The sequence below is a fragment of the Mustela nigripes genome, chromosome 1 (assembly GCF_022355385.1).
Source record: "Mustela nigripes isolate SB6536 chromosome 1, MUSNIG.SB6536, whole genome shotgun sequence".
NCBI lineage: Eukaryota > Metazoa > Chordata > Mammalia > Carnivora > Mustelidae > Mustela > Mustela nigripes.
The window spans coordinates 64,635,024-64,649,459 of NC_081557.1; the positions used below are offsets into that span (position 1 = coordinate 64,635,024).

The window sequence follows — 14,436 nt, forward strand, 5'->3', positions numbered from 1 at the left end:
AAAGAATCATGATTTTAAAAAGGATTCAGAATTTTAAATCAATAAACTAAAAATTTAATACATATTAAAAATGTACTAACATTTTATAAAACAATCAAAATTAGATTAATAAAAGCTGTATATCTTAACCAGTATTCTTACAATAAAATTGTCTATATGAAAGAATACATCAGTTAAAGAGTTCAAACTATGAATAAAAAATATAATATGAAGTTATCTGATTTGAGCATTTAAAAAACCTACAATCAAGTGGCAAAATGTGTCTGTGTTAGATCATTGTTGAATCTGTGGCATGTTTTTCAATATAGTTTTTAGTTGGTCAACAAGGTTTCTGATTCTAGTCTAGTCAAGAAAATGGTGAAGAAATTGTTATTAGCTAACTAGGTTTTTACTCTAACAAGAAAATAAACCATTGTTTGAGAACTTTAAGGGCATTATTTTTGAACAACCATTTCCTTACTAATAGTGAGCTTTAGTTTCACTTCGAAGATAACGTTTCTAGTTTGTCTTTGTCCTCAAATTAATCATGGAAACACAGAGATTACAGAGCAGAGGTACAGGCATAAATTTTGATATTTCACATTTATATTCTACATGTTCAGAAAATCTTTGAACTTGCATCATCCTTTTAGAAAAACTATACATTGTGAATAGCTATTTTCTGCTTCTGCTGAGCATTATGTAGGCAATGAAGGATGCCTTTCAAATGAGTATTTTCTGATCTAAAATATCAATTTCCAGTATATCTCCTTGGTTATGATTCAAAATATAAATTATTCAAGGTTCACATTTTAAAGAATACTGAAAAGTCAGTCTTAAAAAAAATATCAGTATTTAGTACATATAAATAGCATAATATTCCAAATTACATATTACTAAAATTTGTTATCCAAATCACTAGAAGCAATATTCATTTTCTCACCCATAATATTACAGGACAGTTTTCTCCTTTTTCTTACTCTTTCACTTCCCAATTCCTAAGTCTAGACTAGCTGAATGGATGCTTCCAGATTATCCATGCCTAGGATATTGACTCTGATGAGTGATGTGAGGATTAAAGACATTTACAACTTACATTTTTTGTTACTATTAATATGATGATAGGTTAATGGTATACCAGATGCTTTCTGACTAGATTTTTCTTGTTGCCTAGAAAGATTCTAGCCAGTTTTCTAAACTGCCCTTTTTCTTCCCTGTTTCCTAAGTTGGGTCCTTTGTCTCCTACTAATTCTCTCAGTTCCCAATAACTTTGCAATATATTTATTTTTTTGCTTAAAGCTACATGGGCAGTTTATATGGTTTTTAGTCACAAATCCATCTCTCAAATTCTTACTAATCCTTTAAGATCCCTATCAAAAGCCATTATCTTCCTTGAAAGCTTTCTTCATTTTCAAATTGAATGTGGATGATCCTTATTCTGAATTCTCCCTGATTCAGTTGTGCTTTTGTTTTACAACTTAAAATTATGCTATGTTTTTACAGATGTCTTTTTTTTTTTTTTGCAGTTGTGTTTTATAGCTTTTCCACTACATTGTAGTCTCTATCAAAGAAGGTATTTTTTCTTTTACCCATTTTTTTCCTCAAACACATACTCAAATTGGTCCTTTACTTTTACAAGCTGGTTTTTAAACACAATCATTACAATTTAAATTATATAATTTACAATTAAATACATTATATAAAAAATCAAGGTGATATTTACTTAAAACTCATCACTTCTCAATTAGTACATCTTACTATAGTCTATGCTCTTGAATTTACATCTGTCCTATCTCCTGCGGGAAGAGTACATGATGGTATGTCACTACTGCTCATCTCCTCACAGCTTCACATAATAATTTTACCTCAGTGCTAATTATAGGACATTGTAGGACAATCAATACCACAGCTAACTGGCAAATACTTTAACACAGTAGGAGATGGGGAACAACCACACCTGGTTGCCACATACTTAACAGCACACTACTGTTTGGATTCTATCTACTCTGGTATATTCTTAAAACTCATTATTTCCAGGGGCATTTGGAAATTCTCAGTCTGTCTAGCATCCTACTCTTGATTTTGGCTTAGGTCATGATCTCAGGGTCTTGCTGGGCTCCATGCTCAGCATGAAGTCTACCTGAGATTCTCTCTTCTCCCTCTGTCACCCTCCCCATCTAAAATAAATAAATAAATAAAATCTTAAAACATAAAACAAAAAACAAAAAACATCCCTCAATATTTCCGGTGGTGATTCCTAATTCTCCATGGTTCTGGTTGTGTCAGAGGTAGTAACTTCACACCTCAAGTTCTATGGTGTTCTTGGTGTTCTACTCAGAATCTTCAGCTTTGAAGTTTCTCTGCTAGTCCTGAAGCAGTTATAAACATCATTCTTCTGTGTTGAAATTCATGCTGCTTAATCCTAAACTAAGGATTTCCTAAACTAAGCCTCCACTAATACTGTTTCCTTAGTTATCACTTTGGTTTTCCTGTTGCCTTATTTGCTTTAGAGTCCTGCTAGTATCTGTGATCTGATAGGAATGAGGAGTGTTGAAAGGAAAAATGTACATAACTTGGACTCTTCAAGGACACTGTTAATTTTACTCCTTGTTCAATTTATCGTAAGGTAACAAGTTTCTTAACAAGACTTCTTTAGAATTCCATCCATGATGGTTGGAAGAGGGGAAGGTTGCAAAACAACTGTGGAGGAGGTACTGTAGCATTATTGAATTAAAACTGCCTCATCAAAAATTTTTTCTTTTCTTTTCTTTATCGAGTTTAGATTGGGACACTGCCTGATTGCAATGGGACAATAGGTTTGTAGTTTTAAAAATTCTCCTAAGATTCTTAGGGGTCCCTGGGTGGCTCAGTTAAGTGTCAGACTCTTGATTTTGGGCTCAGATTGAGATCTCAGGATCATGACCTTGCATTCTACAATGGGCTTGAAACTCTCTGTCCCTCTCTCCCCCACCACAACCAGTGCACACACTCTCTCTCAAAAATAAAAATAAAATAATAAATCTTTTAAAAAAATCTCCTAAGATTCTTGGTAAATATTCTTTCTAAAGAGCTACAATACTAAACATATTTTACATCTTCTCCACAAACAACAACAACAACTAAAAGTGAGAGTGATACATTCTGGTAACAGCGATATTCTGGTTAATGACATTTTCTAGCTGGCAGGGAAGGCATGTTTTAGAACCACATTTTTACCTTCTTAAGTGAAACTTGCAAAACATAATTTCTACTTTAATAATAACTGATTTATTGACATATGGCCATTATAATTACGATGTTCTCAAAATTGCTGTAATTATAGTTATTGTAAGACTCAGACCTGAATAAATATTAAGCACAATAAGAATCCAGAAAATTAAATTCTTAAAAGAAAAGTATCTAATTAATCAACTTATGGACAAATTAGTTACTTTATGAAATCTAAAAAAATCAATAAGTGTTGATTAATTATGTTGGCTTTGTTATTATAACCTGCTAATGAGATGCATTTTTACATGTTAATTAATTGTCACCTGGTAAACACCTCATTATGATTTATAAATGTTTACGATCATTGAAGGACAAGTTTAACAAATATTAGTTGATCCCTTCTTATGTGCCACACAAGTTTCTAGGCTTATGGTGTACTGCACTGAACAAAAAGTTTCTGCCTTCATGGACACTAACTCTGACACCGAAGATAATGTCCAAACAGAGGAAAATGTGTTTTGTCACAAGGTACTATACAATATAAAAAATGGCACATGAAGATGGAATGTGACAAGGTATTCTCTTTTATAGAAGAGGATATTAGTAAAGGACCCTTTCATAAAATATTTTTTGAGGCAAAACCAAGGAATTTGCAATAGTTTGCCATGTAAATGTGTGAGTCAAATATCTTATATATCTTAAATATCTTGTTACAAGTGGATTTTGCTGGCATTCTTGGTAAACAGCTAGAGACCATCAAGCCTGGAGCAAATGAACAAGACAGAGGGTGATGAGAGATCAGACAGTGACTGGGGACATACCTCACGTAGGGTCTTCAGACAACAATGAGTAACAATTAATGGTTACACAGCAAATTGTGCCAGACATCATCCCAAGAGCTTTACCAGTTTTAAGTCAATTAACCCTCACAGTAATATTATGTATCTGATGCATTAATTATTAACATTTTACACATGGGAAATCTCAGACAAAGAAGACTTAAATAAGTAATTTAACCGAAATTGAAAGGAAAGATAATGAATGCCACAATTCAGACCTACAAGCCTAGCTCTAGAATATATATATATATATAATATATATATAATATATATATTAATATATATAAATATATATATGTAAATATATATATATAAATATATAAATATATATATTAAATCAGTGACTGTTTCATGAGAGATATCAAATGTTTTACAGGCTTTTGAGCTGAGGAGAAATTGATCAGACCCCTCTTTATGAGGATTATTTCATTATGGCTGCTGACTGGAGAACAGACTTCCAACAGGCAAAAAAGCAGACGGTGTGATTTACAGGGTTGTTGCAGTTTAGTGTTCCAGGCTATAGATGAGGTTTGCATTGTCTAGGGTGGCACTGATGGAGTGGAGAAAAGCAGTCTACTTACAGATATAATCTAAAGATTTGGTTGGTGGATTAAATGCTGTGATGAGAAAAAGAACCATTTATGTAACTCTAAGGATTCTGGCCTCAACAACGGGAAGAGTGGGGATTCTACCTACTCTGGTAAAGAATATGGGAGAAGAAGCAGGTTTGTGGGAGCAAAAAGACTTCAGTTTGGGGCAAGTTCAGTGGAAATTAAGGATTAGTAACATAAACTAGAAAATCAATAGCATTATATATTAGGGCTAAGGGTATGAATTGGGAAATAATAAGCTTATTAGGGAGTGAAGAGGGCCCTCAACCTTGAGACTTTAGAAAGACAAGAAGGAACTGGCATGTATAGAAAAGGAAAATCAATGAGTAGTGTGGTTTGGAGGCCATGAGAAATGCCTTTAGAAATGGGGTCATCACTGAAAATGCTATTGATACATTGTTTAAGGTGAAGTCTGCAAACTGGTATCAGAATTAGAAATGTGGGGTCATTAGTGATCTTGACAAAAGCAATGTCCTCAGAGGTTGTGTTTTTTTTAAACTTGATTTTTTTTGACAAAAATTTGATCAATAAAGCTATAAGAGAAAATAGAGAGAAAGAAAGAAATACAAGCAACCTTTTAAAAAACTCTGCTGTAAAGGAATGCATAGACTAGGGTGATAGCTAGAAATGAATGTGGTGGTAAAGGAGGGATTTAAAATAATTTTAAGATGATCTATATCACATCATGTTTACATACAGATAAGGATTATTTAGCCCCTACAAATCAAGAGAGTACAACACAATAAAATAAATCAAAGGGTTCCGATAGAACATAGAATGCTCTAGGGACACAGAGGCAAATGAAACTTGGTCTAATAAGAAAGGAGAAAAAGTGACTAGTTAGAGATTCCTAGAAGTAATATTTGAATTCAATTTTGAGGAACAAGTATGAGTAATCACGCACAGAAGAATGTAAAGAGCTTTCTAGGCAGAGGAAATCATTAAAAACATGTATTTACTGTACCTCTGATTTGCTTTGTAATATTCAATCTTTATTTTTCAGCCAAATAACAAATGCTTCGGCATAACATTTTATGCCTGGCCTTGAACTACAGTGAAGAAAGCCAAAGTTTGCCTTTGTGGAGATTACATTCTGGGAACAACGAAATATGAACACACAGACTATGATAGTAAGGTGGTGTGCAGAAACATCTTGCCAAGGTTGGCCAGACTGCTAAAGAAAACCTGCTCTGAAGAGTGGGGATTTGTGTTGAAACCTAAAAAATGGGACTGAGCCAAACCATCAAAGGGCTGGATGAGAGGCACTCAAAGCAGAGGAATTAGTAATTGCAAAATCATGAAGAAAGGCTTGTTCAAGGAATAGAAAAAGGATCAGTAGGGCCAGAGTACAGGGTGAGGTTTGAGAGCAGCTTGCACTTCCTAAGAGCAAAGAAAAAGCCATTCACTGTTTTTAATCAGGCTTGTGGAGCTTCCAGAATGCAGAAACATGCATAAGCTCACCCCTCTCTCCCAGCCCATGTTTTCACCATTCCAACACATGAAGGCTATGTTCCAGGCAAAGCCATGTCCCTTGGTTGAATGAAGTTGCCCTTGGCTCCAGCCACCTCTTTATCCCTGTCCTCCTGAATTATTTATGACTGTGAACTTCTTCTACACTTAACTACATAACTGATACTAAAATTACTTTACATAACTTAAATGAAATTAATTTTCTTAGTACTATACCCTAACCCCTGAAAGAGTTATTCTTTTAACAATATGCCATATCGAGGACTCTTAAGAGTTCTGTTTCACTTATTAGAGATACAAGTTATATGAAAATAACACATTATTAATTTTCTCCCTCATGCCAAACATGTTGTTCATCATACTGCCTTTCCTCAGTAAAAAAAAATACCACTATTATCTGGCTGGTGGGAATGATTTTTTGTTTCCATTTTCCCTTCACTTCCCAGCAAATAACCCATCACCTATATATGTTATTTCTTCACCCAAAATGTATCACAAATCCCTCCTGGTCTCTTTATTTCTCTTGCAACCATGGGCCAAGCCACAATCTTCTTTCACACAGATTACTGCAAATAGTCTCCATGTGGTTCGCTGATTCCATCTTTGACTCGTTCACCCATGCACTATAAGCAGCCAAGGAAATCCTTTAGGAACACAAACTAGAAAACTGTACGAGTCAGGAGCACAGTTAATATATGTGTTATTGGTGTCCTCTGCCTAGAAGGCAGTACTCTTCTTTGCCTGATTAACTCTTACTCATCTTTTACAATTAAATTCAGATATTCTGTCTAAAATCTTGACCATGACTTTTCTTCTTTCTCACAAGAGACTAGGTTGGATATCAGTTTATGTTCCTAAATCATTCTATTCTTCCCTCCATCAAGAGCACTTTATTTCCTTTACTATGTTAGGTGTTGACTTGCCTACATACCCGTTTTGCTCACTGGACTATGGGTTGCTTGAGGACAAGGTCTGTAACTTTTATTTATATGTATATCTTATTACCTGAGAAATAATTAGTGCTTAGTAAATGATGTTCATTCATGGCACTCGTGAATGAGCACACAAATGCACGTGATCTCAGATGATTAGAAAAGGCTTCATGAAGAAGTTGATGCTAGATTTCCCACTACCATTTATTGAAGAAACAGTCCTTTCCCCATTGTGTATGCTTTAGCCCTTGTCAAAAATTAGTTGATTGTCTATGCATGGGTTTATATCTGGGCTCTCTAGATGCTCCACTGTCTATTTACCTGATTTTATGTCAGTGCCATCCTTTACTGATTGCTACAACTTTGTATACTATCTTAAAGTCAGGTAGTATAGTATCTCCAGAATGCTGTTGGGAAAGCTGAATAAACACCAGTGAAATAATGAAATTGGATCACTATCTTACACCACACAGAAACCAAACAAAATAATAATAATAAAAACCTCAAAATGGATGAAAGACCTGAAACTGCAAAACTCAGAGAAGGAAAAATAGAAAAAAAAAGTTCTTGACATTGGTCTTGGCAATGATTTCCTTGATAAGACACCAAAATCACAAACTACAAGAACTAAAATAAACAAATGGGACCGTATTAAACCAATGAACTTCCACACAGAAAGGGAAAGAATCAATAAATTGAAAAGGCAACCTATAGAATGGGAAAAAATATTCACCAACCATATATCTGAAAAGAGGATAATATCCAAAATATATAAAGAACTCATACAACTCAAAAGAAATATAATCATACTCATAATCATAATTATAGTCATCCATGGAAAACTGGGCAAAGGACCTGATAGAGATTTTTCCAAAGAAGATATACAGAGGGCCAACAGGTATATGAAGAGTTACTCAATATCACTAATCATCAGGGAAATGCAAATCAAAACCACAATGAGGGGGCACCTGGGTGGCTCAGTCAGTTAGGCATCTGCCTTCAGCTGAGGTCATGTTCCTGGTGTTCTGGGATCAAGCCCCATATCCAGCTCCCTGCTCATCAGGGAGGCCTGCTTCTCCCTGTCCCTCTGCTCCTCTGTTCCTTTCCCTACTCTGCCCCAATCTGCTTGTGGGCACTCTCTCTCTCTCTCTCAAATAAATAAATAAATAAAATCTTTAAAAAACCCACACAATGAGATACTACCTCATACCTCTCAGAATGGCTAGTATCAAAAAGACAAGAGAATGAATGATGATGAGAATGTGAAAAAAGGGAACCCTTAGACACCGTCAGTGGGGATGTAAATTGGTATAACCCTTATGGAACACGGTATGGCAGTTCCTTAAAAAATTAAACATTGAACTACCATGTGATCTCATAAACCCACTCCTGGGTATATATCTGAAGGGATTAAAATCAGCATATTGAAGAGATATCTGCACTCTCATGTTCGTTGTAGATTACTCACAATAGGCAAGATATGAAAATATCTAAATGCCCTTCATTGGATGCCTGGGTAAAGAAAATGTTTTATGCATGTATGTATGTATGTGTATAAGTACAATGTATTTATATATTAAAATTTATATATATAAAGAAAATGTTTTGTATGTATGTGTGTGTATCTATATACATAATTTATACATTTAAAACATATATAACATACATGTGTGTACATTATGCATACATTATATATGCACATTAATATATGGATGTATTATTTATCCAAGCTACCTCCTGGAATAATGTGGATGAGGCAAGGGAATATTCTGATCAAATATTCCAGCTGCACAGTTTTTCTGAATCATGTCTGTATCATGTTCTGGCCAAATTTCTTGCTGTGGGACTTCAGCATCTTAAAGTAATTACCCTCCAAATATGTTCTGTGGAATGATTAAAATACTCTTCAGAACAGCAACTGGTGCACAAGAAATCCTCTGGATAGGTTACAGTTCAGCTTCTTTCATGAGAGAGAAACTGCATTTTAAACCTTCATGATCAATGAGAAGATAATAAAGCCCACGAAACAATAAACCACTCTATCCTAAGAGTAATGAGATTAATTTTCTGTATCTAATAGAGATTACAATTTACTACATCATATATATTTATTATCCCTAGAATTTTCTTCACCCTTAGGGAGAAATACTGGCAGCATGATGCAGGATTGCACAAGCAGAAAGCATACATCTCTTAATTAAAGACAACATTAGGGGACACCTGGGTGGCTCAGTGGGTTCAAGCCTCTGCCTTTGGCTCAGGTCATGATCCCAGGGTCTTGGAATTGAGCCCTGCATTGGGCTTTCTGCTCAGCAGGGAGACTGCTTCTCTCCAGGCCTCTCTGCCTGCTTGTGATCTCTGTTTGTCCAATAAATAAGTAAAATCTTAAAAAAAAAAAAAAGACAACATTGGGTGTCTGAAAATAGGTACCTATGTGAGTTTTACTAACACCCTCAAAGGGAAAAGATCAGAAAGTACGGACATGCATATACACATGCACATATATTTATGTATATACATGTTATCTATGTACAGGTATATGGACGTGCATAGACAGATGTATGTGTGTACATACATTTTTTTATAATTTTTGATCTCCTAATTTATAATAATACATGTTCTTGACTTATAATTTCAAATAGTAGAAAATGACGTATGCAAGATTAAGATGCTTTCGCTTTTCCCTCCACCCCACTTCCTTGAGGGGCACCCTACCCCACTTTCTGATATAAATTTTTATAAAAATTAATGTTATAATTACAGCCATAAACCAAAATGTTATTACACCTTTATTTTTTGGGTCAGTATCATTTCTTTAATTGGATGCTGTATCCTGGCATCTTTTTATTGTAGCTGAAATTTAGCACAGTTACATTGCCTGCTACTTCTATTTTCCTCTCCTTTCTAAGCCTTGTTTTTGTTTTTCTACTTTTTTGTCCTTCTTGTAGTTATATTTCTTTACTGTAAAATCATACACATTTCTACTTTTAGCCCATAATTGTTAAACACTATCTACTGATACATTGCTATGTAAGAGGAGGAGGTTAACTAATATAAAGCTTCTTTCCTCTGCTTGTCTTTATTCTGACTTTTATCAGTTTTGACATAACTAGATATTTTTAGGGTTTCATGATTTACAGCATTCATGTTCTGTAACTAAACTTAACTCTCTTGAATGTTGAGCCCACTCTTCATTCTGAAGATAGGTAACTAATGAAAACAATATTAAGAATAGGTAAAATATATATGGAAACAAAAAATACTGTGATTTGACAAAAGAAAAGAAATTCAATTCTATTTCCCAAAATCTTGTCATTCAGATAAGGATCCTTTCTTTCTTTCTTTCTTTCTTTCTTTCTTTCTTTCTTTCTTTCTTTCCTTCTTTCTTTCTTTCCTTCTTTCAAGATTTTATTTACTTATTTGACAGAGAGATAGAGCCCGCATAGGCAGAAAGGCAGGCAGAAGGAGAGGGAGAAGCGGACTCCCCACCGACCGGGGAGCCTGATGTAAGGCTCGATCCCAGGACCTTGAGATCATGACCTGAGCCAAAGTCAGATGCTTAACTGACAGAGCCACCCAGGCGCCCCAGGTTTTGTTTTGTATTTTTTTTTTCTATTTTAAATATTTTCCAGAGTTCAATTCTTTTATTTGTTTCTTGTTAATAAAGGAAATTTATGAGATCTTAATTTTCCTAATAACACAATCTACTGATTAAACCCAATTTCTTCCTATAAATATTCTTGCAGGTCTAATTTTGTAATAATCAGGGCAAGCTAAACATTCACTATGTTAAGAACAGACCTAATTTCTTTCCTTAGGTCTGATTTTATAAATGCTGGTGATAAACCAAGTCTCATTTATATGAGGCATCATATAAATGATGGGAAATGTCTGTGACTCTAGATATCTTATCACTCTTGAGAAATGACAGCACAGCTAACGTAGTATATTTTGAAGATAGCAATTGCTAATTTAATGAATACCAGTTGCCATTAAATGAATTATGAAAAAAAAAAGACCACTTTCTTCTTGCAGACAACTTCATGAATTCACTATTTGGTTTAGTTTCGACCTACTACTTTCTAGGCCTATTGCACATTGTCATCTCTGGTTTAAACTATTTGGTTTCCTGCTTTAGTTTCTTAGTATCTTTATATCTCAGATGCATTTATCATTTTGTTCAAATATATATTCAAGGAAATTTTTTGAAATAGGTATCTATGAGACAAAATATCTGAGTCTGTCTTTTTTCTTTTTAAACTAAAAATTGGACTTGGAATTAAAAACTAAAGATCACTTAACTGAATTTTGAAGGCAAGGCCCCCCCACTTTTTTTTTTTTTTAAGATTTTAGTTATTTATTTGACAGACAGAGATCACAAGTAGGCAGAGAGGCAGGCAGAGAGGGAGGAGGAAGCAGGCTCCCCGCTGAGCAGAGAGCCCAGATGTGGGGCTCCATCCCAGGACTGTGGGACAATGACCTGAGCTGAAGGCAGAGGCTTTAACCCACTGAGCCACCCAGGTGTCCCAAAGGCAAGGCCCCATTATCATCAAGCTTGATTAGGGTGGTAGCCAAATGTGATTCCAATTTGAGTTCTTATTCCTTTGGAAGCAACTTGTTTATTTTTGCCATTCTGAAAGCTCAAGGAATTTCTCTTCAAATTCATTAATTTTGCCATAATATGCCAAGTTTAAATCTTTTTATCCTATTTGATTTGATGGTTAGCAAATTCTTTAATATAGAAAATAGCTTAAGGTCACTGAAATTATATTTTTTATAATTTTATAATTTTTATAATTTTATTTTTTCTTAAAATTTCTGTGTTGTTTTCATGCCAGATTTTCTATTTAAAACACATAGGAATATCTGCATTGATCCTTTGTAGTCCTTAATTTTTCTCATTTTCTCCATATTCTGAGAAAGTTCATCATTCTGTCATTTAAGATGGGCGATTTGATTTAAACCAGATCTGTTGTATTATTTAGCCATTCTAAGGACTTTTATAAATTTTAGGAATCACATTTAAAATTTCCAAGAAAGTTTCGTTTTATGTAATCACTTTTTCTTCCATCGCAGTATTTACTTTTTATTGATCATCATAATTTTTAAAGTTCTCTTTTTTCCTTAAAATTTCTCTGTTTCTGGGGTGTGTGTGTGTGTGTGTGTGTATGTGAATTCTTTTATTCATCTTTTCTCTTGCTTGCTGTTGCTTTTCCTCAAATGTTTGATGATGTTCGATGGTTCTTGGTTACACAAATTCATATTTATGAACAAGGGACTTAGCAGCTAAGTAAAGGGAGATGGGTATTTCCTGTCGGTTTGCTGGTCTGTTTTTCTGAAGTCCTCTCTGTGGGAAAGTTGCATATAGAATATGTGTGGCACATTGAATGGCAGGCGGCACATTGGGGCGACCCAGGGCAATGGTTAAGTACATTGGACTCTTGAACCAGACTCTGTTCATGTCTCAGCTCTAATACTTTCTAGCTGTGAACTTCGGCAAATTACTTAATGTTTCTGTGCTTCAGCCAGTTTCCTTCTCTCTTAGGTGATGATAATAATGTGACATACCACACAGCTGTTGTGAGAATGAAATGAACTAATTTAATTTACATAAAGAATTCAGAAAAGTATTGGCAATATCATAAGGGTGAAGGGGATGCCAATAGCAGTCAGATCAACTGTCTATCACACAAAAATAAGAAGGGCGGGATCAGGAATGGAGCAGTTGGCACCATTGCCTCACCTTTGATCCTCCACTGTCTCCCTCCACCGCCACTCCATGTTAAGTTTACTTTAAGTTACTTTGATCTTTTTTGGTTTTCTCTTAGGCAAAAAGACTCACAGCATTTTTTCCCCAGGCAAACTATGTAGTTTCTACAGAAAGCAGTCTTGTGGGTTTACCTGGGACAAATGCTAGACACCCCTTCCTCTGTTTGTGGTCACCCGTAGGAGAGGAGGTGCTCCCTGAGGAAGCTATTTGATTGGCAGTCACTAATTATCTTGACTGTAGGCAAATACTTTATTTTTTTCTTCAGTTGCAGTTCTGGCTTTGAGCTTCTTTCAAGAGCCCACTAGGGAGAAGAGTTTCTGCTTTTGCTGAGCATATTTTAGGTTTCAACCCTTTTTGCTCTGGTTTCTCCATCAATATAATTGCATCCAATTATAGATTGCTCTAAAGAACCAACTTCTCTGATGTGCTAATGAGAGGTATTTTTGTTTTCAGGGTCGCTTATGATTACGTACATCTATGCATCCTTACTACCATTTCATAGTTAGGAAGAGGAAAAAAAAAAAAAGCATATGTTCAGTGTGCCAGAATCTTTAACCAGAACTTTATCTTTAACCAGAACTCCTACACAGATGTAAACTTAGGCAAAAATACATTGCTTCTTAAGAATAAAAATAATATTTTGATAATTCTAACACTTTTTGTTTCTAGTTTATACTAACACCCCCAAATAAATCTATTTATTTCTTCTTTGTCATTTCCTTTTTGCCATAAAAGTACATGATTTAAAGACTCAATACTCATTGTAGTGTGAGAAATTATGATGCCCTTATACAACTTATAATTCTGAAAATAGTGTCTAAAACCATCTTTGAACTTAACTGAAAAGATGTGTGATTGACAAAATCGGACGTTATGTAATCAATCCATTTCATTCTCTGGAGAAAATATTATCATTGTGGAAAGTTCATACAGGAAGCTACCAGGAGAAAAATAAAAACAAAAACAAAAACAAAAAACCCTGAGATTTCAACCTTGCAAAAGAGAATCCATGATTCCATATAAGAATATAAGATAAAACAAATCTTTGCTACTAATATGAATAAATAATTAAGCTGACCACTGAAAATCTTAAAGATACAGAAGGTAGAGTAAGAGTGAGTTCTAGCAAAGTAAACTTTGCATTTCTATTCTATGCATTTGGTCAGCAAATATTATTACATCTGAATCTTATCAGTGAATCAGTGATATCTGGGTAACGTCTCCTTGTCACTCTGCATCAGGTTTTCATTTTAGGAATCAAAGGCAAAGATGGCATATAGTTCCAGAAGCACTGGAAGTACCAAGTGTTATAAAAGTTGTAGTATAGGGGTGCCTAGGTGGCTCAGTGAGTTTAGCCTCTGCCTTTGGCTTGGGTCATGATCCCAGCGTCCTGGGATCAAGCCCCGCATCGGACTCTCTGCTTGGCAGGGAGCTTGCTTCCTCCTCTCTCCGCCTGCCTCTCTGCCTACTTGTGATCTCTTTCTCTCTGTCAAATAAATAAATAAAATTAAAAAAAAAAAAGGAGCAGTATACACACACACACACATACCCCACACACCCATTATAATATAGTTTTACTACAGCAAATAATTATACAGAAGTTAGTTTGCCATATTACAAAGAAA

At 34.8% G+C, this 14,436-nt stretch overlaps 1 pseudogene; it reads left to right on the forward strand.

Annotated features, from left to right (window-relative positions):
- Positions 1–10,769: 10,769 nt before the first annotated feature.
- Positions 10,770–10,888, forward strand: LOC132009511 (small nucleolar RNA SNORA72; annotated as a pseudogene).
- Positions 10,889–14,436: the final 3,548 nt, after the last annotated feature.